This window comes from Cervus elaphus, chromosome 5, assembly GCF_910594005.1.
Source record: "Cervus elaphus chromosome 5, mCerEla1.1, whole genome shotgun sequence".
In the NCBI taxonomy this organism is placed as follows: domain Eukaryota; kingdom Metazoa; phylum Chordata; class Mammalia; order Artiodactyla; family Cervidae; genus Cervus; species Cervus elaphus.
This window is the reverse complement of record NC_057819.1, coordinates 14,269,617-14,296,389: the sequence shown is the minus strand read 5'-3', so window position 1 is coordinate 14,296,389 and position 26,773 is coordinate 14,269,617. Positions and strand designations below refer to the sequence as shown.

The 26,773-nt window shown below is 49.2% G+C and overlaps 1 long non-coding RNA gene across 1 annotated transcript in view; it reads left to right on the top strand.

The window, feature by feature from the left end:
- The first annotated feature begins 20,550 nt into the window (after nt 1–20,550).
- LOC122693854 overlaps nt 20,551–26,773 on the top strand; it is a 115,294-nt gene continuing 109,071 nt past the window's right edge. Inside the window, exon 1 of the long non-coding RNA XR_006341041.1 lies at nt 20,551–20,854. This is a non-coding gene — a long non-coding RNA (uncharacterized LOC122693854). The remainder of the gene's footprint in view (nt 20,855–26,773) is intronic.

Below are 26,773 nucleotides of genomic sequence, written 5' to 3'. Positions count from 1 at the left end.
AGTTCCCTTATACCCTACACCCAGTTTCCCCTTATAATTAATATCTTACATTAGTCTGGTTCATTTGTCACAATGAAGGAGCCAATACTAATCCATTAAATAAAATCCATACTTTAGATTTCCTTAGCTTTTCCCTAATGTCCACTCTCTGTCCCAGGACCACATCCAGTTAACCACATTACATTTAATCACTGTGTTTCCTTAGCCTCCTCTGCCCTGTGGCAGTTTCTCAGACTTTCCTTGTTTTTGATGACCTTGGCAGTTTTGAGGATTTCTGGTCAGGGATTTTGCTGGACTCCAGCCGCAGACCCCTCCCCACATTAAAATTTGTCTGAAGTTTTTCTCTTGACTAGACTGGGGTCATAGGTACTGGGGAGGAAGACCACAGAGGAAAAGTGCCATGCTTCTCACCTCTGATTTACACTTGATGTCGACCTTGATCTCCTGGTGGAGGTAGTGTTTGTCAGGTTTCTCTCCTGAAAAGTTACTTTTTTTCCACCCCCCCCCCTTGGGGGGGGGTGGTTATCTTTATCTTTTATCTTATCATTTACAATTCACATTCTTTCTAGCTAGGGAATCTTTCTTTTTTCCACCCCAGGAAATTGTACTTAGAATCACAGCCGACAAGACTCACAGTCCAGCCGGTTGCATGGGCAGGTGACGGACAGGTTCCATCACTCGGGGCATGCGGACTTGGAGACTGAGGCTCTGCTATCACCATCTTGAAATCCTAATACTTTTATCTTTGGATTTCTTTTGTAAATGGAAGTCAATGGGACCAGGCAACATGCACAGAGGGCTTGGAGCTTTGACCTTGGGTCACACTCCTCTGGCCTTCTCATCTCCCCAGGAGGGAGTCTCTCAACCTCTCCTCAGCCCCGCCCAGTAACAACTCCCACCCTGTCTCTGGCAGTAGACTGTGGGTGTCACAGGGAGAGTTGGGGCTGGGCGTGTGTGTCCTGCAGTGTCTCAGCATGAGGACAGAGTGGCCAACTTCTCTGTACCCCAGAGGGCAGTGCCGTGGTGTAGTCAGCAGGCAACTCAGAACAGGCAAGTCTATTGCACACCCCCAATCCAGGTGCTAAGCGCTACCTGGCCCCTGGGGTCACTTGTCCACCAGGGGCTGGGGTGGCAGGCTTATGGAAGGGGAAAATGTCCTGATCAATTTCTCCACCCTACCCAGGGAACAAGTTAGTTCAGCAGGTGGTGGAATGGGGACCCAGCAGCCAGTGGTCCCGGGCACCTGAGTCAGCATTTGCCCCCCAAGTATCTCCATGCCAAAGAGAAAGCAACATTGAATAGCTAATAAAAACACTCTTTTGACAGCTTGAGAGAGAAGGAAAAGGCTTTTTATATGTTAGCACCTTTAATAGCACTGCTTGTCTCTTGTGAACAAGAATCCCACATGTTCAGTTTGCACTGTTGCACTGGGCTTCAGGCATAGCCAATCCTGCCCTCACTGTCCTTGGTGTCCCCACCCCACACTGCACCCCAAATCCTTCTGAGGAGCCCCACCTCTCCATGGGATGGAGCCCTGCATGAGGTATTCTCATGGGCTCCACTGACTCTGACATGTGGCTGGCCATGGACATTGGAGGGACCACCTTTCTGGGCCAGACCCAGGTCAATGTTATCAAGTAATGGAAAACTAGAGAAACTGAAGCACAGTGAAGAAGAATGACTTAACTTACTCCGCAAGCAGCCTGAAAGCCAAGGTTGGACTGGGGGTTTCTTCCAGTCCCACTCGGAGTTTGCTAATGGCTGTGAAATGATTGGGATGACTCTGAGTTGGTGGAGAGGTCCCTGTGCCAGGAGTCAGACAGAGCTTGGTCCTAGACTCAGCTCAACCCACTCAGACAGGTGCACTTTCTTCTCTGAGCCTTAATGTGCCCATCTGTAGAGTGGGTGTAAAACTGTAAACCATGAGGTGCCCAGAGTCGACTAAGCTTGATTGAGGTAATTCACGAGGGTCTCTTAGGGGCTGGAAAGCCCAAATGGGATGTGAGATGTTTTCACCGCTCACAGTCAACTAGGAGTGTCTGCTGCATCGTTTTGCCCATTTCTGCTTCACACTTGGATATGTTTCAGTGTGAGGACATGAATGCCCAGAGGACCAAACCCATGACAGTTTAAGTCCCTCCAGGCCCCAAGTTGAGTAGGCTCTAGCTTAATAGGAACCTTGAACAGGGAGGGAGGCGGAGGTGTTCCTGCTTCACCTGGAGCAGGCTCCTCTGTTTCAACTCCATAAACTGTGAAGGCGACAAAGCCCTTTCTGTATTTTGCGAGAGATACAGTTTGCAAATGATCTCATTACCCCTGCAGCCATGAACAGAGTTATGTCGGGCCTTCCTAACAAGTGGCAGTAAAACATTTTATAGACCCCTTCGGCCCCCCTCTCTCTCCCCCACCGTGTAATTTGCTCTGTTTGGGGTTAGACTTGGTGTTTTCCCTCTTTCCTTTCTCTTTCTCCTTGCACTTTCTCTCATGTTAATTATATTAGTTGCCATGGAAACGGTGATGTCATTGGCACGAGAGCACTCAATGACATCCAAAAGCACGGTTTATAGCATGGCTCGAAATTTATTCCATGGCTCGCAGCCTTGAGGGGGGTTATACCGCGATTATATCGCAGGCACCACCATCTGGGCGTGAGGGTGGGAAGTGGCACGAACGCTGATGAGTTCGGGGTGCCTCCCAGAATCCTCGATACTGGAGGATGGTTACCTTTGGATAGCGTGGAGACCACCTTGGGTACTGTGAAGAACTGTCCATTGGCTTTTACTTGCACTCACCGGCCTGACAGCACCATGCCCCATGTTTGTTCCCAGGTTTAAGATTTCAGAATCCTGAGCAGAGCGGTGCTTCAAAGTGCTTTGCACTGGAGGCGTGTGCGCATGCGGGCACGCACACACGCCTCCTAGCGCACGCAAACCATGCTGTTGGCATGAACATGCAATCTTCAGCATGCATTGTACTGTAGTTCACCCACTGGGTTCGCGCACACGTGTGCACACTCGCCCATCTGTACTTCATTCTAGAAGGTGCAGTTGCATAGATATTAGTGACTTTGGTGCCACGCGCCCCCCACCCCCCACGCCATCCTCCGTGACTCCCTTTTTAGTGAGTTGCCTTTGACCAGGCTCTAGGGTTGGGGTGGCAGGGCTGTATACAGACATGGTGGGGCTGCGGCGGAAGTCGAGCACCCTGTTCATCTCTCGCGGGGGAGAAGATGTGCTGCTGTGGGCCCCGGCGAGCCCTCCCCCCAGGCTTGCCTTCCGTTGATCTGTGCGGAGGCCTCATGTCTTGATCTGACACTGAGTAGACAGACCCCCAAGGTGAGAGGCAGTTACTTCTTCCTCCCTGGGGACACGTGGATGTGTTTTCAGTTCCTGGTCTAAGTATCACCTTGAGTTTGCTGAGGGTGGGCGGGTAGCAAACAGTGTGCAGAGCTAAGGGGGCCCCCAGGTGTCCCTCCTTGGTTGGGGGAGCTCTTGGGTCTGAGACCAGAAGGATGAAGGACTTTCCCACCAGGAAGACTTGGATGAGGGTGTAGGAGGCGCTGCAGGGCAAAGGGCACTCCTTGGGAAGTCAGGCAGCCTGACCTAAAGGGACAGACTCCAAACAGCTTCAATGAAATAGGCAAATTTTTAGCCCCAGAAGTGGAGAGTTCAAGGTGAAAACTTCAGGCATCATCTGACCCAGGGTTTCAAATGCTGACATCTGGGCTCTTCCTCCATCTTGCAGTCCTGCCTCTCTTGGTTTGGATTTTCCTCCACGTGCCATTAAGGCTGTAGGACACTTGGCTGTACCTTTAAGCTGTCTTTCTTCCAAAAAAAAAAAATGTCACTGGACCAAGTTGAGTCATGTGCCCATCCACGAGCCAACTTACTGTGGCTGGGGGCGGGGGGACTTCCCTTGATGGGCAGGCCTGGTTCACACAGCCACCCCTGGAGTCTGTAAGATAGAGTGGCTGGACCGTGTGGACCCAGATGGGGTGAGGGGGCTTGGAGCTGGGCCAGCTCCTCCTCCCCTTTGTATTCCTGTTCTAGTCTTCCCAGCCAACATTCTCTTCAGTGGTCACCAAGCCCCAACCCCATCTGCCACCAGGACAAAGAGATGCATGAACCATGGCCCCTGCCCACTCACCTCCCCAGCTCCCAACTTGTGGGGCAGGGAGGGTTGTGGGGGGGATGGAGTGGGGACAGGTGTCCACTACAGGAACTGTTGAAAAAGAGATGCGTCTCCAACAGGGGAGCCCAAGGGTGCTCCAGGCCCTGAGGAAAGTCTTTAGAGAAACAATCAGATCAGAAACAGGTCCTGGGGGAAGCAGGGGAGGGTGCTAGGTGGAGAAAGGGGGCACAGGCCATGTGAGCAGAGAAAAGGGCAGGTGCAGAAGCACAGAGGCATGAAAGGGCTTGGGGAAACTAAGACCCACATGCAGAAGCAGTAATAGTGATATCTACCAGCCTAGCCCTGAGTTAAGGGGCATTGCTTTATTTGTGACCAACTTCAGCAGCCCTAGAGAAAAGCGCTAAGAAATTAGTTCACACGTATAGAAAGCATGGTTTCTCAGGTGGCTCAGTGGTAAAGAACACACCTGCCAATGCAGGAGGCACCAGAGACTCAGGTTTGATCCCTGGCTTGGAAAGATCCCTTGGAGGAGAAAATGGCAACCCACTCCAGTACGCTTGCCTGGAGAATCCCACAGACAAGAGACCGGCTGGCTACAGTCCATGGGGTCTCAAAGAGTCTCACAAAGAGTCAGACACGACTGAGCATGCACACACATATACACATATGCACACACATATACAAAGCCCTTAGAACAGTTCCTGGCCACATAGAAAGTCCCAGACAGGTGTCTGTTATGGTTTAATAGTAATAATAATGAAGGGGAGCGGTGGATGGTTTTAGCAAGGGAGAAAAATGAGAGTGAGGCATTTGGGTAGAAGACAGGAGCAGAGATGGTTTAGAGCAGTGAGCCTCAACCAGTGGTGATTTATCTCCCCCATCTCAGGGTACATTTGGCTGTGTCTGGTGACAATTTGAGGGGAGGGATGTTACTGGCATCTAGAGGGTAGAGGCCAGGGATTCTCTTAAACAACATATGGTGCTTAGCACAGCCCCCACCACAAAGGATTCTCCCGCCCAAATGTCAGTAGGCTTGAGGTAGAAAATAAATGTGAGTTTAGGTTGAGTATGGGGGCTGGTGCAGGACACAATATGGGTTGTCAGAGGAGGCTCTGGGCAGGCCCTGGGATGGCCAGCGACTGGAAGAGTCTCCCCCGCCCCGCCGTCCCACCCCCTCCCTCCTTCTCCAAATGAGCATCAGAGAAGGGGCTGGCTGGGGGAGGTGCGTGTCGCCAAAAGGTCTGTAGGCCCTGGCAGGCGGCGGGCTACCCTTTCTCCAGTTGTGCCTGCAGCTCCCGAATCGCAGGCCCAACAAGTTCCTTGAGGTGGATGCAGGCGTCCGGCATCCGTGCGCCTCCTGCCACTTGGAGCCCCCAGCCAGAAACCTGGACCCCTCGCTGCTCAGCCAGCAGATCAGAAAGCATGGGCAGCGGGCCCACCCTTCAGTGTTCCGAGTCAGAAACGTTGATTTGTTATAGTAACATGAGCACAGGGGAAAGACGAGAGGCAAGTGAGCTAGCGAGAGGGGGAGAGACAGGGAGTCAAAAACAGTGAGGCTGACCGAGACGGAGACTGGGAGAGACAGACTCCGCAGGAGGAAAGAACCCCCGAGGAAGAAAGACACGGAGAGACCGACACTGAGCAAGAGATGGAGACCGAAATGGAAGGAGACATCCTGAGAGTCCTGGGGGAACACAGAGAGAGCAGAAGCCAGATCCAGAGAAGGCAGGATGGATTGAGAGCAGCGAGAAGAGAAAAAGATGGAAAGAGAGCCAGAGGGAGAAGGGTTGAGCGGAAGGGAAGACAGAGAAAGTGAGCAAGAGAAAGATTTCCTTGCAAACCCTGTGGTCCCAAGCCCAACAACCCTCCAAGTCTTTGCCCTGTTTCAGCCACGAAATTGGGGGATCAGGGAAGTTTTCCTGTGGCAGGTCCAGGACGAGCAAGCCTTGTTCACATGACTGCTGGTGTTCCCTGCTAACTGGACATTAGCCAACAGGAAATTCCTGGGACAAATCTTTCCACTCGGAGTCTTTTAAAACTTTTATTTATTTATTTTAATTTTCTTTTACTTGGGGATTAAAAAAAAAAAAAGAGTGAGAGGGAAACAAGAAAAAAAAAAAAAAGGAATAAAGAAAAAGAAATGAGCCACTCGGGATGAGAAAAACATACCCAGCAAACAGTCCCAGCCAGGCCAGGGAGCCTCAGACTCCATTGTGTCCACTCTGTCCTGCTCTTCCCCTGGAAGGATTTATGACCTCACACTCCCATGACATCACAGTGTGTTGCCATGGTCCCTGCTTTATTATCATAAACAAAGGCTGGTTCTTGGGATGTCTGAGCAGGAGGGTAGGGGGCGTGCTCTATGTAATGTGTTTTCTTAGGAAGGCAGCTTGTTCAGAAGTCTGAAGAGCTGTGAGGATAGTTGTACACACAGTACCCTCCGTGCGGCCCTGTAGCCTCTGGACAAGTTTGGCGATGAAGTCAGCTCCCAGCAGGAGGACCCTCCAGCTCGGCGCTTTCTCAGTGCCAAAGAGCAGCTTCCCCAGGCTTCCCTCACTGCTCCAAACAAGGTTTTCATTCATTCAGCCAAAAGGCACTGATCACCTACTACATGCTAGGCATTGATAGAGCTGGGTTACAGATTGATGAAAAACCCAGATGAGGGCCTTATCCCACCTACCCCAGCCCAGAACCTGGAATACTCAACATGTACACAAACAAATCAACAGGAATGTGTAACATTGTAACCTGGGTCAGGTATGCTGAAGGAAGCAAACGGGAAATGAGGATGAGAGGAGAAGAGGGAGAGGACTACTGAGATGGGACAATCTGGGAAGGCTTCTGTAAGGAGGTGACATTCCTAGACAAGACTCAAAGGAAGAGGGTCAGCCATGAAGAGTGGGAGCAGGTGGCAGGAAGTGGGCAGGGACAGTCAGCTGCTCCAGGCAGAGTGACTGTGAAGACTGAAGTTCCCATCAGGGGTCTCGTCCCACAGACTTTACAGCATCCTGGATGGCTGACTCAGATGAGAGGGCTTGTAGAGGAGTCATTCACGGACCCCAGTTGAGTAACGATTCTTTCTGGACCCTGCCGCAGCAGTGGCAGCAAGCCCCCATTCCCAACCCAAAGGGAAGTTTGCAGAACTGTCCGATTGACACTTGGTGAAAATAAATTAGCCAGGAGTAGAAACACCTGTAGGACCCCAAGCCCATGCTTCCTGGCTGAGTCAGTTGTGCAGGAAGAAGGTGATGCTCTTAAGACACAAAAACAAGAGAGGGAAGGGCTGGGGAAGGGAGGGCAGCAAGTGGGACAGATGTGGGCACTGCTGGCTGGTCAGGAAGCCAGATGAGTGACAGAGAGATAAGCCACTCCCCTGCCAGGAGATGGACTCTAAGGGAGCTAGGACCCTGGACCTAGAACAGGAGGAGGTCTTCTAGATCATCAGCCCAGTGTTGGGGACAGATGCGGACATGGAGGCCTGGAAAGGGGAGAGGCCTGGCCCAAGGTGGCACTGGGAGTTAGGGACAGAACTCCACCTCTCATTTGCTGTGTGACCTTGGGGAGCTCACTTCACGTCTCTGAACCCTCATCCCCACTGTATCATGGAAAGAGCGTGCAGAACGCCCTTTGCACAGCTGCAGCACTGTCACTCTTTTGTACCCCTGCTTTTCCAAGAACACATTTATTGTGGCTCAGTCATAAAGAATCTGCCTGCCAATGCTGTCGCCACAGGAGACATAGGTTCGATCCCTGGGTTGGGAAGATCCCCTGAAGAAGGAAATGGCAACCCACTCCAGTATTTTTGCTGGGGTAATCCAATGGACAGAGGAGCCTGGCAGACTACAGTCCATGGGGTCACTAAGAGTCGGACATGAATGAGCGACACGCCAGGCACTATGCTTTGGGCTTCTCAGGCATTCTATTCCTTTAATTAACACTCAGTGAGGCCCTAAGAGGTAGACTCAGCTATCCCCATTTTGCAGATAAGAAAACCGAAGCCAAGAGGTTGGAGTGGTATGCGCAAGGTCCCAGGGCCAGACTCTGACTTCAGATGAAGCCGTGTTCTCAACCATGGAAGCACACATGACCTGTTCTGGGGTTCACGGCTGCGTGCAGGAAGGAAGTGACAGCGGGGACCAGAGAGGCCCGACCCTCTGACACAGAGCCAGGAAGAGGTGACGGCTGCACAGTTGTGAGAGTGGACTTGCAGGCCAGCGAAAGCCATGATGTGCCAGAGGCCCACAGGACAGCAGAGATCAAGGACGTGCGGGAGCAGGGAGGGCTGCGTTCTACATGCTGAGTGATGTTACCAGGTGTAGGGAATCTCATTTTTATGTCCAATGCACACTGAGGCTTCAGATCAGGGTAAGGAAGGGCCAGTGTGCACACTAGTAACTCAGCTGGGTCCAACTGACTGATGGAAGAAGCATCGAGATGGGAAATTAGGGATTGGGTGAGCTACTAGACTAGGTATTGGGCACCTCGGCTTCTGGGGCTGTGTCACACTTTATGAATATCTACCCCTGGGCTAGGTACTTTACTGACTGTCTTTTTTAATTCTCACCATATCTTGTAATATTGTCTTCCATGATGTAGGGACTGAGTAGAGAGAGAACTTCCCTGATCCTAAGTTTCCTGTTACAAAAAAAGTGAAAGAGTGGGTCTTAATCAGGGATTTGAGGACTTTTACTGTAAAAAGTGAGATAGTAAATATTTAGGCTTTACAGGTCACATCATCTTTTTGTGGCAACTCTTCAGTTCTGCCCTAATGGCGTAAAAGTAGCCATAGGCAATGTCGAAGTGGCAAATGATTGTGGCTGTGTTCCAATAAAACTTTATTTACAAAAACAGGTAACAGCACTTCACATCCACTAAGGGGACTGTAACTGAAGAGTCAGATAACAAGCATTGGTGAGGATGTGGAAAAATCGGAATCCTCATACACCATTGATGAAAATGTCAAATGGTACAATACTTTGGAAAATAGTAGTACCTCAAGGGTTAAACGTACAGTTATCAGGTGTCTCAGGGATATACTCTACTCCTAGGTGTATGCCCAAGAGAACTGAAAACATGTGTTGCACAAAAATCTGTATGCTAATGTTCATAGCAGCCCAACGGTCACAAATTAAAAGTCACAAGAGTCAAAAAGAGAGAACCCAAACGGTGATCAACTGATAACTAGATAAACAAAATGTGGTCTGCCCATCAGTGGAATATTATTTGGTTATAAAAAGCAGTGTAGTATGTCTGATACGCACTACAACACAGGTGAGTCTTGAATTATGCCAAGTAAAAGGATCCAGACACAAAATGCTTCATACTAATATGATTCTATTTATTTGAAGTGTCTGGAATAGGCGAATCCGTAGAAATAGAAAGTAGATTAGTGGTTGGTTAGGGCTGGAGTGGAAGAATTGGGGGATTCAGAGGGGCGGGGCGCTGGCGGCTAAAAGAGTTTCTTTTTGAAGTGGTAAACATATTCTAAAATTGATTGTGGTGATGGCTGCACATATCTGTGACTATACTAAAAGCCATTGAACTGTACACTATAAATGAGTGACTTTTATGGTATGTGAATCATATCTCAGTAGAGCTGCTATTAAAAATTTCATTCACTGGGATTTCCCTGGCGGTCCAGTGGTTAAGACTTCATGCTTCGGATGCAGGTTCGATACCTGGTCAGGGAACTAAGAGCCCAGATGCTGAGCAGCACCACCAAAAATATCAATAAAAATAAAAAACATTCATTTACTGATAAAGCATAAAAAAGAGGGAGCACAAGCAAAATCTTGGGAGTGGACCGAAATGTTCCAAAAATTGATTTTGGTGCTGGTTGCATGACTGTGTATATTCACAAAAATATATCAAATTTTACATTTAAAATGAGTGAAATAATTTATGTAAATTATATCTCACTAAAGCCCTTAATCAGAGAAGGCAATGGCACCCCACTCCAGTACTTTTGCCTGGAAAATCCCATGGATGGAGGAACCTGGTAGGCTGCGGTCCATGGGGTCCCTAAGAGTCAGACATGACTGAGCAACTTCACTTTCACTTTTCACTTTCACACATTGGAGAAGGAAATGGCAACCCACTCCAGTGTTCTTGCCTCGAGAATCCCAGGGATGGGGGAGCCTGGTGGGCTGCCGTCTATGGGATCACACGGAGTCGGATGCGACTGAAGTGACTTAGCAGCAGCAGCAAAGCCCTTAATGGCTGGGAGGGAGAAAGTAGGCAGCAGACTGGATTTGGCTCACGAGCCATGGTTTGCTGACCCCGATCTACATGATGACCATATCAGGGCTCTTTAGATTTCAAATAGGCAATAGCCCAACTCAAGCTGATTAAAGCAAAACGAGGAACTTCTTGATGCATTAACGAAAAGCCTAGAGGAGAGGTGGGCTTTAGACACTGTCGGATCTAGGAGTGCAAATATCACCAGAACTCCATATTGATTCCACTCTCAATTTCCACAAAATGGCCACCAGCAGCCCCCACCACATTTTCCCAGCTTCAAGTCCAGCAGAGAAGAGTGAGCAGTGTTTTCCAAAGGCAGTAACAAAAACCATTAGTCCCGTTGGTTCTGATCGGGCCACATGCCTACTTCTGATTCAGCCCCTTTGGCCGGGAAATGCAGGGTTCTGATTGGTGAGTCCAGAGTCACATGGTCCCTGGAGCTGAAGGATGTGCTTACTGGTACCCAAAGGGACTGTGCATAAGGGTGGCAGGGGAGAGGTGGCTCCCCAGAGGAAAACTGAGGAGCTTCGACCGGAGGGAGACTCAACAACAGTATTCACGAAGCATTTCTTATGCCAAATATTTTTGCTTAAGCAGTTCCAAAACACCAAAGGAGTTAAATAAACGTTGTTAGTCATGTTCTGTCAATGACAAATTGAAGCCCCCAAGAGTGAAGACAGCCTGCAGGTCACTGGCAAAGCAAACCACCCCCGCCCCCCAGCCCCGATGGCTTCACCTTTGCTCTCAGCATGAGGTTTAACTACCTGTGAGTCAAGACAGAAGGGGTCATTTATTCGACAGACTGTTATTACAGCCAGCCACACACACCATGTCTGTAAAATTCTCCGAGATCGGGAAATTGAAAGGCTTGGAAATTAAGGGGCAGACATAAAGACTGTGCGGCGAGGGCAGGCTGGTTCTGGGCTCTGGGGGCCGTGCCCCATGGCCCAGATGAACCGAGCCTTTCTTGGGGCAGCAGCAGAATCTTGAAAGGTCTCGCCCTACACCACCAGCTGAGCCACTGTCCTCACCTCCCCAGAAGGGGAAACAGGGTCAGATTAAGAGGAAGTTGGAAAGCTGGGGTTCAGGGTCCTAACCTCAGCTCTGATGCTGACAGGCCGCTTGTGTGTCTGGGTCGCCGCGTCCAATGAGAAGGAGAGCCTTTTCCCTGACTTTTCCCTCCTGCTAGCCTTCATTTGGCCTGGCCCACTTCTGTGCCTGCCTCACCTCCCCTGGCCCCTGATCTCCCACCCCTTCCTTGCCCCTCTGCTCCTTCCATATATGTGGCTTGTTCCTACCTCTGAGCCTTTGCATGTGCTGTTTGCTCCGCGTGGAACTCTCCTCCTCTCCCCGCATCTTCCCAAGTCTAGCACATCTGGATCCTTGGGGATCAGCTTGGGGAGACCTGCCCTGGCCCCATGCGCCCTCAAACCTCAAGGCAAGACCCCCAGGGCTCTCTCTTTCTCTCACAATACCCAGTTTTGTCTTCTCAGCAGCAGAGCCCCACTCCAAGATGCTCAGCAGGTGTTTATTCTTTGGACGGAAAAAATTACAGGACAAGTAGGGACAACGTGCATGCTTGATCCAAACTCCAAGGAAGGCTCAGTGCCACCATCCAGCCCCCCAAACTGGGGCCCAAGTGTAGGGTGATGTTCAGTGGGTCCTGACTTTTCTTTGTTCTCCTTGTTCCTCTCAGCGAGTGTTGGTCCTGAAGCTGAGCTCGTGTGCCCTCCCTCCGCTGCACCTCCCCACGGTGCTCTGCGTCAGCAGCCAGGACAGCTGCCCCAGCCCCAGCCCCAGCCAGGGTGGGCACAGGGCCTAAACACCGCCCTTCAGTCACGACCCTCCCACAGATCCTGCCGGCTCCATCCTCTGTGCCACTGCAGGCCGGACTCGCTCCTTCCTTGCCCTCTCCTTGACGGCCCTCATCTTGACCGCCTCCCTGCCAGGGGCCCGAGGCTTCTCTCTGCACGCACTTTGCCCCACTCGTGTTTCCTCCAGGCTCCCTGCTGGCCACCTGTGTTCTGGCTGATTCCTTTGCCTCAGTGCCCTTCTCCATCTCTCTGACTGGTGCCTGCCACCTCTCAGTGCAACCTCTTTCTAGAAAATCCTTTGAACTGTCACCGAAACACAGCCCCCATGGGGTTGGGAGTCTCCCCTTTCTCTCCTGAGGTCTCTCCACCCACTAAATGCTGCAGCAACCCTTCCTGCGCTGGAAGGGACGGCCCGCCACCCGCCCCCCGCCCCGACCCCGAATAGCCGTGAGCATCTTGAGATCAGAAATGACATCACTTGTCTCTGCCATCACTTCACCTGTCTGCCTGGCACACAGCAGCTGCCCAGTAGATGCTTTCCTGAATGATAGACGTATGCACGCAAGTATGCCCGGGAGAGATCTGGAGGCAGGAGCTACGTCCAGTGTCCCCAGCACCCGAAAGAGTCTGGCCTTTGGTGAACTCTCAAAAAATGTTCAGAGAATGGATGCATGAAGGAATGATTCCTTCAAGGTCCACCTGAAGTTTCCACCTCCATGTGGGGTGACCAGCTGTCCCTGTTTGTCCAGGCTATGGGACTTTTGGTGCTTGTCCCAGACAAACTTGGATGAGTTGGTCATGTGACATGCTACCTTCTGCCTGTGTGACCCCATGTCAGACCTGATCCCAGTCGGGCGGCGCTAAATCCCAGTCACTTGCTATTGTCATGTGTTTTGAGAGTTTTCTTATAATTTCACACATTTGTGGCCAACTTTGCTAAAGAGCAGAGGCCATCTTTCCTTACAGCCCACTATAACCATTCAGGGCCAGACAGAAACTGGCTTGGAAAGATCTTCATCTCCCTCATCACCATCTCCTAAAGCCTTGTCCAGGCTCTTGTACATTTTCTTCTTTAATTCTCCCAGTGACCACGGGAAGAAGGAATTTTCTTTCTCATTTTTCAGAGGAGGCTGTTTTCAAAGCCTAGAGTTGAAGGCAAGACCAAGGGAAACTCACACACCGTGGAAGCTGCAGGACTTAATACTATCAGAGGTCATAGCTTTTGCTGAAGGAGCACCCAGGAGAGCCCCTATGTCCTGTGGGGCCCAGGTCCTGTGGGATCTAGTGGTCTCCTGAGCCTCTGTTAGCCCCTGAATGCCCAGCTGGATGAAAGCCCCCCCTCCCCAGCCATCCCCACTCCCCATCCGCCGCCCCCCCCCCCACCCTGCCCCCAGACAGAACTTCCAGCTGCCAGGGCAGGAACCTGAGTTCTCTTCTGGAGAGCAGAGTATCAATGTGATTCCTGTGTGGGGACAAAAGTCACTCTCCAGCTCTGGAGACTGGATGGGACCAGGCTGAGAGCCAGACACCCTCCTTCATCTCTGACAGTCATGCTCCCCCATTCCATTAGACCCAAGAGCATGCAAAACAGGTCCCCTAAGGCCAGGAGTTTGTATTAGTCTCCTGGGGCTGCTGTAACAAGTTACCTGGAACTGGGGAGTTTAAAACAACAGAAATGATTTCCCCTCGGTTCCGGAGGGCAGAAGTCCAAAATCAAGGGTTCCTTTGGAGGATTTAGGCGAGAGAGGGTTCTTTGCCTTCTCTTAGCTTCTGATGGCTCCAGGCCATCCTCGGTGTTCCTCAGCTTGTGGCTGTGTCACTGCAGTCTCTGCCTGCCTTCACATCACCTTTCTCTCCTTTTGGCTCTGCATCCTCTCCTCTTCTTATAAGACCCCAGTCATCAGATTTAGAGCCCATCGTAAACCCAGGATGCTTTGCCTCAAGGGCTTTGACCAAATTTCCAACTAAAGTCACACTCAGAGGTTCTAGATGGACACGAACTTGGAGGGACTCTATTCAACCCAGTTCATCGCTTTGGGTCCTCCCAGTGTCTGCTGAAAACCTTACCTACTTTCCCGTGCCCTCCCTCCAAAGAACACTTCTGCAACCATTGTAGGGGCGGCAGCCACACCCCCCTCCCCCCAGCCCATGGACCCTCCAAACATACCCACCCCACCCTCCCAGGTTCCCTGGAAGTCTAAAGGCTCCAGGACAAGCCCCAAGTGCTCGTGGGAGATGCGCGGGGAAGACCACAGTTGCAGAATCCCAGCATGCGGAGGAGAAGAAAAATGCTGACTTAAAAATTGAAACCCTGACAGCTGTAGCACTTTTTAACTCTGCGATGGGCCTGTTGGCACTTGTCAGATCCCAGCACGTTTGCTCATGTGCATTTTCATCAAAGGGCTGAGCCTGCCCCAGCTCCCAGTTGCCTGCCTCACCTCTTTGCTTCCACTTCCTTTCCTGGGTTGGTCCTGCGTATTCTCTTTCCTGATTACTGACCTCCCCTCGCCTTTCTCTCTCTGTTTCTCTCTGTCTCACAATCTCTCTCCCCCTCAGGAGCCCCTTCCCCCCGGGGTTTTCTTCCTTCTGTCTTCTTTCTTGTCTGACTTTGGCTCCCCTCTGCTCCTCTTCACTTGGTTCAGCAAGATAAACACTTGTGGAGCTGCCTCAGTAAGCCAGGGGTTCCGAGAGTGAAGGGATGAAAAGACAAACAAGAGGGGTTACACTCACCACCCCTTTCTGCCCTGCTCTGTTCTCTGCATAGCTCTCCTCTTCCTCCCCCTCCTTGCTCTTGGGATCACCTCTCTCTCTTCCATTGTTCAGACCAGTTGAACCAACTCTTTCCTGCTTTGTGCCAGGCACTCTGTTAGGAGTTAGGGGTGCAGGCAGGCAGGACTAAGATGAGATCCCCACTGTCTTGGAATCTCCTTGTGTTTCTCTCACTCTGTTCTTTTCTTCTTCCTTTGTCATCCCTACCTTTTACTCCTCCCAAACCCTCACCACCATTGTCCATCGCCTCCACCCAACCCCGGGCAAAACAGGCAAGGTTCTAACTGGGCTCCTCCACTGACAGAGCCAGGCCCTGCCGTGTTGCCTGATGGTGCTGGAGCCACCGGCTGGGAACAGCTTGATGTACGTGGACAGACAGAACCCGAAAGGCCCTTGCCCCTGCTGGCCCCCGCCCAGAACTGCTGATCAGCCCGATATGTCTGACTGCACAGGAGCAGTTCTGAGAGGCCTCGGCCCTGTGGGCAGCCGGGAAAGGCTGATGCGAGTGGACACATGATCAGGAGCAGAATGGAAAGTTCTCTGGCTGGCTCTGAGCTGGGCTGGCTGATTGGAATGGACGTGCGGGGTCACTGGTTGGCTAGATGCTGGAGGGGGGCATTGAAGGCAGATGATACCCAGGTGCTGGACACCATGGTAACAAGGAAATCAGGAGTGGAGGGTGACTGAGCTGGAGGGCTCAGGACCACCCTCACCTCAGCTGCTTCCCTGACTATCCAGCAGGTCAAGAAGAAGGCAAACACTGGATCTGTTCACTGTGCTTAACCCCACTCCTCCCACCTCCCCAGTATGTATTAAACCCAACAGACGTCAAGCGTGGGGCTCCCCTTTTCTCTTGCTGGGATTAGTTCCCCAGTGGTTATGTGATCCAGTGACAGTCAAAGAGACACAGGGGGAATGTCTGCTAGGGCTTCTGGGAAAACTCCTCCTCCCTCCTAAGAAGGTGATGCTGGATGGTCATGACGTTTGAATGTGATGTTGCAAGTCCTGCAGCCTGAGAAGGTCAGGTCTGAGATGGAAGGAACTGGTGACCTTGAAGATATAATGCAGCCATGGCCATCACCCCGGAGTGTGCCCTTCCTTGGATGTTTTATTATGTGACATAATGAATCTTCCTTGTGGTTAAGGCCATTTGAGCCTAAGTTGTGTGGTCTATAACTTGCAACCTAAAGCATCCTTAAATAACAGACTAGAATCATTAGAGATCATAATGCCTAGGCCCCAGGATTGCCATGAGAATTCATGAAAGGATGCATTTAGCTCAGTGCATGGTACATAGGAAGCACTCCTAAACATCATTGTAATTATTGCTTACCTATGAATACATTGTAGATTATACACAATTAGCAGTCAGTTATACATGGGAGTCATTAGTGCTGTTTGCCAAATATTTCTGGTTCTCTTCCCTCGCAAATATAATGCAGTAGTACAGGCAGACCGCTGAGTTACTGCGGGTTCCGTTCCAGCGGAATGGAATAATAAAGTGAATATTGAAATAAAACCAGCCACATGCATTTTTTGGCTTCCAGTGCATAGGAAGGTTATATTTACACTGTACTATAGTCTATTTGGGCTTAGTTGGTAGCTCGGACGGTAAAGCATCTGCCTGCAATGCTGGAGACCCGGGTTCGATCCCTGCGTCGAGAAGATTCCCCTGGAGAAGGAAATAGCAACACATTCCAGTATTCATGCCTGGAAAATCCCATGGACCGAGAGCCTGGGGGCTACAGTCCATGGGGTCGCAAAGAGTCGGACACGACTGAGCGACTTCACTTTATAGTCTATTAAGTGTGCACTTGCATTATGTCCAAAAAAAAAAAAAACCCAAACAAACTAATGCACATACCTTGACTAAAAGATACTTTATTGCTAAACCATCATCTGAGTCTTCAGCAAGTCATAACCTTTTCATTTTAGTCACATCAAAGATCACCGATCACAGACCACCATAACTGATATATAATAATGACAAAGTTTGAAATATCGCGAGACTTAGCAAACCGTGACCGATATTTGCCTAAGTGCTGTGAGGAAAATGGCGTCGACAGACTTGCGCGACGCAGTGTTGCAGGCCTCCCATTGGTTAAAAATGCGGTATCTGTGAGGCACAGTGAAATGAGGTAAGGCTGTCCTCGGTTCCTTCACAGGCGGGAGAAGCCATGTGACTATTCACACAGTTTGGCCCTGTTCCCACCACCTCCCAGTACCCGGAGTGGCCCCTCATTTCGTCAACGTTGCCCTGTGCCAGGCTCCCCAGAGCTGCAAACGTCGCCTCCCTCAGTGACACTCAGGCAGGGGCGTCCGGGGCAAAGCTGGCTGGGTTCCAGAGGCCCAGGCTGTCTCTCAACTCACACTTAGCCGTTTCCCTCCGTGGCACCCACACGGCACCTGGGGGCAGCTTGCCGCGCTGAACTCATCACGGGGCCCCACAGGACTGGGGTAACTTGGAGCTGCTCTTTTTATCCAGCTCTATCTGTGTGACGAATTATTTCTAGGGGGTCCCAAATTGTTGCTCCTGCACTCTGGCTTCTATAGGTCGTTGCTGTTTAGATGCTAAGTCGTGTCGGACTCTTGCGACCCCGTGGACTGTAGCCCGCCAGGCTTCTCTGTCCCTGGGATTTCCCAGGCAAGAATACTGGAATGGGTTGCCATTTCCTCCTCCAGGGCGTCTTGCTGACCCAGGGAGCGAATCTTCGTCTCTTGCCTGGCAGTCGGATTCTCTCCCACTGAGCCACCTGGGAAGCCTAAAGCTTCTATAGGGCTTTCCTGTAATTCCAGAGGACAGGGCTCTGTGTTTCAGCCCCGGTGGCAGACAGAGGCTTGCCTCAGCCCCCATGAGAAATCAGTGATTATTTTGGGATTGACATGTATACCCTGCTATGCATGGAATAGATAACTAGTGAGAGCCTTCTGTTTATCACAAGGGGCTCTGCTCAGTGCTTTGTGGTGACCTAGATGGGAAGGAAATCCAGAAGGGAGGGGAGTTATGTATACATAAGGCCTGTCCACTTCGCCATACAGCAGAAACTAGCACAATGCTGTGAAGCAACTATACCCCAATAAATTTTAAAAAATCAGAGAAAGAAAATAAGCCTTGGTGAGGGTGTGGGGGGATCAGAACCCTTGTGCATTACAGAAGAGAAAGAAATATGTTTCTATGGCACCATATGCCATAGAAACCAGCAAAAAGCTCAATCTAGAGTAACCCTGTGACCCAGCCATCTCACTCCTCAGTTCACCCAAGAGAACTGAAAACACGTCCGCACAAAAACTTGTCCACAAATGTTCACAGCATTATTTATAAAAGCCAAAAAGTAGAAACAACCCAATGTCCACCAGTGGATAAACAAAATGTGGCAGATTCAGACCATGGAATATTATTTGTCCATAAAGAGTAATAAAGCATTGATGCATGCTGCTGTGTGGATGAACCTTGAAGGCATGAGGCAAAGTGAAAGAAGCCAGCCCCAAAAGGTCACATGTGATATGATTCTGTCTGTATAAAAATGTCCAGAATAGGCAAATCCATAGGGACGGAAAACAAAGTAGTGGTTACCTGGGAGTAAGTGAGTAAAGGGTACAGAATTTCCTCTTGGGGTGATGAAAATATTTTGGAACTTGCTAGAAATGGTGGTTACACAAGGTTGTAAATGTACACACTACTAACATGGACTTACTATATACCACAGGGAGCTATATTCAATGTCTCGTAATAACCTATAATGAAAAGAATATGAAAAAGAATATATATATGTATAACTGAATCACTTTGCTATATACCTGAAACATTGTAAATCCACTGTACTTCAGTTATGAAAAAAAAGATTGTGAATGTACTAAATGCCATTGAATTGTATACTTTTAACATGGTTAATTTTATGTTATGTGAATTTCACGTCGAGTTTTAAAGTACCAGTAATTAGAAATGTGTGTGGAGGAGGGAAAGGCAGGCAGGCAAGCACTGTAGAGGTGTGACATCCAGTCCCAGAAATGCCCAGGCCCCCTGCCTGGCCCCAGATGCCTTTCTTGTAATATCAATGGAGCAGAGACTGACAGACAGTAGGTGCTGTCCTCCCTTCCACCCCACCCCCACTACCTGCTCACTCTATAAAAAAGAAAGAAAAAATTCTTTTCACCCCCATCATTTCTGCACTTGAACCTTTGGACTGAGTCTTGCCTGCCCTTAGGGAGGGTCTTGTTTACCTTTGTGCCCTGACCACAAGCCTGTACTTTGGGATCTGTGTTACCTCCAGCGTCGCAGGAGAAAGCGCTGCCCAGTTCTAGCTCCAACCGGTGTAATTACACATTATGCCAGGTCTCACTGCCACTGTTTACAGAGCCAGCATCATAATTAACTGCTTATTAGGGTCTTTCGGGCCCAGCTGGGATTCCCCAGTCGCAGCGATCTACACCGTCTTCTGGCTATCCCCCCTCCCCTGGCTGTTCTGGAAACACCTGGTTTGGGTGGCCACTGGCCGGGAGTCCTCGCACATCTTGAAAAGTTTCTTCTCTGGCAGTTCCTGAGGCTGCTGGGGCTGGAAGCTCTTCTTGGGGGTGTTGAGAGGAAGTACAGGCGGGGGCAACAGCTGTGACTCTAGCCACCTCTGTCCCTCTTGGCCAGAACAAGAGAACCTGTTACCTAACGGGCATGGAATAAGGTGGATGGAGAGATAAGTCGCTGTATCTCAGAGCCCAAGGGGCTCACAGTCTAGGTGGGGGATGAAGAAGGAGGAAGAGGTGGTCACGTCCTGTCAGATTCTGAGCAAGATCGGCTATGGAATTTTTGGGGCCCAGTGCAAAATGAAGATGTGGGCCCTCTTGTTAATGTTATTGAGAACTTCAAGACAGTGACAGGACATTAAGAAGCATTGCCCTTCTAAGGTCCAGGCCCTATGGAACTGTACAGGTGATGCACCCGTGAGGCTGACCCTGGCTCTGAGCCTCAGTAACAGCAAATGTGAATTGAGCACATACTGTATGCCCACGGCAGGAGACAGCAGGGTTTAGGGACACAGATTCCAGCTCTGCCTTTCATTTCTCTGTAATCATGGACAAATTATGTAGTCTGTCAGTGCCTTAGCTTTGTCATCTGTAAAATGGGGGTAACACCGATTAAAAGTGAAGATCTGTGCCTGGCATGTAGTAACCACTATGCAAGCATTCACTGTTATTTGCAAGGATGAATTTAGTTGATCTCCAGAACAATCTAGGGGGTGGATGCTATTACTATACTCAGTTCCAGGTAGGGAAACCGAGGCACACACAGGTTAGATAACTGAACCTCAGTCACTCCGAGGCAAGTCTCACATTTGAACCCAAATGCTCTAGCACCTGGGCTTTGGTGCTGATGTTGGCACAGAAGAGGGGGAAGATCAGGATGAAGAAGCAAGAGGGGAAGGCCTTGAGTCCACTCTCAGGGGCCTGGGGGGCACACAGGACATCCCCGCTATGCCTGGCTGTGAGCCCATGCTCCTTAAACATGAATAGAATCGAAGCATGGACCTTCCTTTGTGCTGGACACTGTCTTACCACTTGATTCACATCTCAGGGTGTGTTTGATGATTTCCCTTGCAGATGAGGGCCCTCACCCAGCGCCAGGAGACGTCTCTGGGCCAGCGTCACCCAGCCAGGAAGGGGCGAGTCAGAGTCTGCCCTCTCAGTTCTCTTGGATCCCAAACTCCTGGCTCTTTCCTGCCTAGCCAGCTCCCCTCCGGAAGGAAACTCTGCCCAGAAACATGCCCGGTTGGCACTGCTCAGCCTGGGAGGCTTGGTCGGCCCAGATCCTGTGAATGCCGCCCACACTGCCCTTCCTCTGGGCCATAAAGACCCCCTCCTCTCAGCCCTACCTGACCCAGGCAGGTGAAACAGCGAGACCACCCGAGGTATGTACTCTTCACAATGCTTACTGACAGACGTGGGGCCGCTGTAGACCCCTCACCTCCATGGTCCTCTGCTCTGTGGCTCTGAATAGAGTCCCCCAAACCCAGATGTGTGAGGGCGGTGGAGCTGTGTCTCCACAGCCGAGGGTTCCCAGGGAAAACTCTCCATGACCGCCCCCTTGGGGCCCGTGACCTGTCCACACCCAGCCTGGCCTTCAGAGAAGCCCGGGTGTGGGTGAGGTGGACAGTGAGTTTAGCTGTGGCCGTGGGGCAGGGCAGGCCTGCGAGCCCCCAGAGGGAGACGGGAACAGGGCCTAAGTCAGCTGAGGCAGGCGTTTCCAGGGACAGTCCCGCCCCTACTGCAGGTCAGTTTTTCCTCTTGTGGGGGGCAGCCACACACCCACTGCAATCTGCTTCTTTCTTTTTCATTACTTTTTATCTAAATACGATTTCGGACTTACAAAAAAGCTGCAAGGACAGTACAAAGAATTCCCAGACACCCTTCACCTGGATTCTCCACTGTAAACACTTTATCACATTTGCCTTATTCTTTTCCATTTCTCTCTAGATAGATATACATAGAAGAGGAAGATGTGTTTTTTTTTTTTTTAGAACTGTTTCACCGTAAGCTGCAGACATAATACTGCTTTTACCTCTAAATACTTCAGCATGTATTGCCTAAAAACAGATGACATTCTCTTACAATATGATATCTTACAATATAATTACCAAAATCAAGGAATGAACACCAAAACAGCATTCTTATCTAATCACAGACTTTACATGGATCTTGCCATTTGTCCCAGCAATGTCCTTTATAACACAAGGAAACTCTGGACCCCATATGGCATTCAGTTCATATCTCTCAGCTTCTTTTAATCTGGAAGTGTTCCTCGGTCTTTCTTTGTTCTTTCAAGGCATTGATGATTTTCGTGTAATATTTATTTATTTGGCTGTGATGGGTCTTAGTTGCGGCATGTGGAATTTTAAGTTGCAGCATGTGGGATCTGGTTCCCTGAAAGAAACTGAGAATGTTACTGTTCAGTTGTGTCCAGCTCTTTGCCACTCCATGCACTGCAGCCTGCCAGGCTCCTCTGTCTGTGGGATTCTCCAGGCAGGAATACTGGAGTGGGTTGCCATTCCCTTCTCCAGAGGATATTCCCAACCCAGGGATCAAACCACCGTCTCCTGCATTGCAGGCAGATTCTTTACCATTTGAGCCACCAGGGAAGCCCTTATTCCCTGTTCAGGGATCAACCCTGGGTCCTCTGCATTGGGAGGATGGAGTCTCGGCCACTGGACCACCAGGGAAGTCCCAAGACATTGATAGTTTTTAAGAGAAGTGGTCAGTTATGTTATAGAATGCCCCCTCAGTTTGGGTTTGTCAGATATTTCTTTGTGATTATTTTCAGGTGTTACACTTTTGGCTGGATGATCATAGACATGTCCTGCATTCTTCCCAATGCATCTTTATCACTTTGCCCCATTCTGGTGATGCTGACTGTAATCACTGGGTTAAGGGACCCTTCCATATTTTAAAGCTAAAAAGCAAGCAAACAAGCACATATAGATAGCAAAGCTTGAATTCTAGTCACACCCTCTCTAGCTCCCAACTCGGAAGTCACAGAAACCGGCACCACCAATTTTTTTGCTCATTCAGAAAAATGTTAATGTATAAGTTATCTCCTGCTGCATAACAAACCATCCTGAGACACAGCTGCTTTAAATGTTAACAACGGCTCTACTATTGCTTATTCTGTGGGTCAGGAAGTCAGGAGGGGCCCTGCTGGGCAGTTCTTCACCTTATGTGGCTACGCTCTCCTGGGAGCATGGCTGGGTCTAAAAGATCCAAGTTGTCCTCCCTCTCCTGTCTGGTAGTTGGTATTGGCTGTCTGCCCGGGTGCTTGGTTTTCCTCTGTGTGGCCTTTTCAGCTGGATAGCTTGAGCTTCTTGATGTGGTGAACAGTGAAGCTGAAAGACTTCATAGGGCTGAGGTCTGGATGTTGACCTGCCTCACTTCTGCTGCATTCTGTCCTAAGACCAGCCCTGACTGAAGCAGAGGGGAGATGACCCTGCCTTTGGATGTGAGCAGGGGCACCTCCAACTGCAAAAGAGCAAGTGAGATGGGGTTTGTTTGCTTAGCTGTCTTTGGGGATGGAGCGCACCAAAGGTGCCTGCTTACTCACCCAGAATGTACAGGAGAGTGCCCAATGAGGAACTGGGCAGTCAGCCTGTGCTGTGCCTTTCCCAGGGGAGTATCAGTCCCCATGCTTGGAACGTTTCCTTTTCACTCTCCTTTTCAAGTCTGTGGAATTCCAAAAGCCTTTCTGTTACATAGTGATATCTGTGGAGTGAATTTTAGATAACCGTTATATCTACTACTAGGGGCAACCATCCCTTAGAAGAAATGGAGTAGCCCTTATCGTCAACAAAAGAGTCCAAAATGCAGTACTTGGGTGCAATGTCATAAATGACAGAATGATCTCAGTTCATTTCCAAGGCAAACCATTCAACATCACAGTAATCCAAGTCTGTGCCCCAACCACTGATGCCAAAGAACCTGAAGTTGATCAGATCTATGAAGACCAACAACACCAAAAAATAAAAAAAGATGTTCTTTTCATCACAGGGGATTGGAATGCAAAAGTAGGAAGTCAAGAGATGCCTAGAATAACAGGCAAGTTTGGCCTTGGAGTACAAAATGAAGCAGGGCAAAGGCTAACAGAGTTTTGTTAAGAGAACACACTGGTCATAGCAAACACCCCTTTCCAACAACCCAAGAGATGACTCTGCACGTGGCCATTACCAGATGGTCAGTACCGAAATCAGATTTATGTTCTTTGCAGTCGAAGATGGAGAAGCTCTATACAGTCAGCAAAAACAAGACTGTGAGCTGATTATATATATATTATATTACAAAATTGAGGTATAAATTGAAGAAAGTAGGGAAAACCACTAGGTCATTCAAGTATGACCTAAATCAAATCCCTTTTGATTATACAGTAGAGGTGATGAATAGATTCAAGGGATTAGATCTGGTAGACAGATTGCCTGAAGAACTACTGACAGAGGTTCATAACATTGTACAGGAGGCAGTGACCAAAACCATTCCCAAGAAAAAGAGATGCAGGAAGGCAAAGTGGTTGTCTATGAGGCTTTACAAATAGCTGAGGGAAGAAAAGAAGCAAAAGGCAAAGGAGAAAGGGAAAGATATACCCAACTGAATGAAGAATTCCAGAGAATAGAAAGAAGAGATAAGAAGGACTTCTTCAATGAGCAATGCAAAGACAGAGAGGAAAACAATAGAATGGGAAAGACTAGAGATCTCTTCAACCAAATTGGAGATATCAACAGAACATTTCATGCAAGGATGAGCACATTAAGAAGAGGTAGCAAGAATACACAGAAGAACCATACAAGAAAGGTCTTAATCACCCAGATAACCACGATGATGTGGTCACTCACCTTGAGCCAGACATACTGGAGTGTGAACTCAAATGTGCCTTAGGTAGCATCACCATGACCAAAGTTAGAGGAGGTGACAGAATTCTAGCTGAGCTATTTCAACTCCTAAAAGATGATACTGTTAAAGTGCTGCACTCAATATGTCAGCAAATTTGGAAAACTCAGCAGTGGCTGCAGTACTGGAAAAGGTCAGTTTTCATTTCAGTCCCAAAAAAGGGCAATGCCAAAGAATGTTCAAACTGCCATGCAGTTGTGCTCATTTCATACGCTAACAAGGATATGCTCAAAATCCTTTGGTTAGGCTTCAGCAATATGTAAATTGAGAACTTCCAGATGTGCAAGCTAGCTTTAGAAAAGGCAGAAGAACCAGAGATCAAATTGCGAACGTTTGTTGGATCACGAAGAAAACAAGTGAATTCCAGAAAAACATCTACTTCATTGACTATGCTAAAGCCTTGACTGTGTATCACAACAAATTGTGGAAAATTTTTAAAGAGATGGGAGTACCACACCTCCTCACCTGTCTCCTATATCTCCTATATACAGGCCAAGAAGCAACAGTTAGAAACTTACATGAAACAATGAACTGGTTCAAAATTGGGAAAGGAGTAGTCAAGGCTGTATATTGTCACCCTGCTTATTTAACTTCTATGCAGAGTACATCATGCAAAATACTGGGCTGGATGAATCACAGGCTGGAATCAAGATTGCCGGGAGAAATATCAACAACCTCAGATATGCAAAGATATCACTCTAATGGCAGAAGGTGAAGAGAAACTAAAGAGCCTCTAGATGAGGGTGAAGAGGAGAGTGAAAAGGCTGGCTTGAAACTCAACATTCAAAAAACTAAGAGCATGTCATCCAGTCCCATCACTTCATGGCGAATAGAAGGGGGAAATGTGGAAACAGAGACAGATTTTATTTTCTTGGACTCCAAAATCACTGCGGATGCTGATTGAAGCCATGAAATTAAAAGACTTGCTCCTTTGAAGAAAAGCTATGACAGACCTAGACAGCGTATTAAAAAGCAGAGACAGCACTTTGCCAACAAAAGCCATATAGTCAAAGCTATAGTTTTCCAGTAGTCACATATGGATATGAGAGTTGGACCATAAAGAAGGCTGAGCGCCAAATAATTGATGCTTTCAAACTGTGGTGCTGGAGAAGACTGTTGAGAGTCCCTTGGACTATAAGGAGATCAAACTGGTCAATCCTAAAGGAAATCAACCCCGAATATTCATTGGAAGGACTGATGCTGAAGCTGAAGCTCGAATACTTCAGCCACCTGATGGGAAGAGCCAGCTTGTTGGAAAAGACCCTGATGATAGGAAAGACTGAAGGCAAAAGGAGAAGAGGATGACAGAGGATGAGATGGTTAGATAGCATCACTGACTCAATGGACGTGAATTTGACCAGACTCTGGGGAGTAGTGGAGGACAGAAGAGCCTGGTGTGCTGTAGTCCACGGGGTGGCAAAGAGTCAGACATGACTTAGCAAGTAAACAACAACATCTATGGAGCACCTACTATGTCTTCAGGGCTCACCTACTATGTCTGCTGAGGATGGAGGCATGAAAATGAGTTAGTCCTTGCTCTCTGGGAGGTCACCATCTAGAGATAAAACTGACCTGTAAACAAACCATTGCAGGTGATTGTCAAGAATGTAGGTGTGTCAAGGGTGGAATCCAGAGGAAAGGGGGGCTGAGTGTGCCTGGGGTGGGGGTGGGGTTGTGGTGGAGTGAGGGGTGCTGGGGATGGGTCACAAAAGAAACCATGCAAGAGTGGACTCCTAAAGATGGAGTGGATGGGCAATTCAGGCAGAGGGGCAGCCTAAGATGGGCAGTGGGTGTATTTGGGGAATTACCCCTACCCAGGAGTCAGCAAGGTGTGGTGAGGCCCAGGGGAGAGTGCAGAGGTAAGACTGAGTGGTAATCATTCATAGAATCTACAACCTACCAGCACTGGTATTTCCACCTCCTTCCCTCTTTCCCCTAAGAGTGTTTGTCAGCCCAGTTCTAAGACCTGAACCTGGAGACTCAGCAGAACCTCCATCCAAAGGCGACATGGGACAAATGAGGAGGGTGGAGAGGACTTGGTAGAGAAACTAATTTCATTTACATATCTAAGAGCTGGGACAATGAGAAAGGACATGCTGTCTGGGAGTTTAGGAGTTTGGAATGGGGGATGCAAGAATGGGGGAAGGAGAGGACAGCTTGTATTCAGTGTTGCCATGGGGTTTGGACTCTACACAGTAAGGATTTGATTACTGTCTGATAGCTAGACGGCAGTTCTTCTCATGCAACTAAGTCATAGAAGGAGCCATATGGGGACCCATAATTTATATGGGTTACATATTTTTATACACAAACACAATAGTCATGAGGGAGGTCACAGATTTAAAAGGAATGTATTCTTGAAGATCTTTACATAATAAAAACCTCAACTAATCCAAGCATAG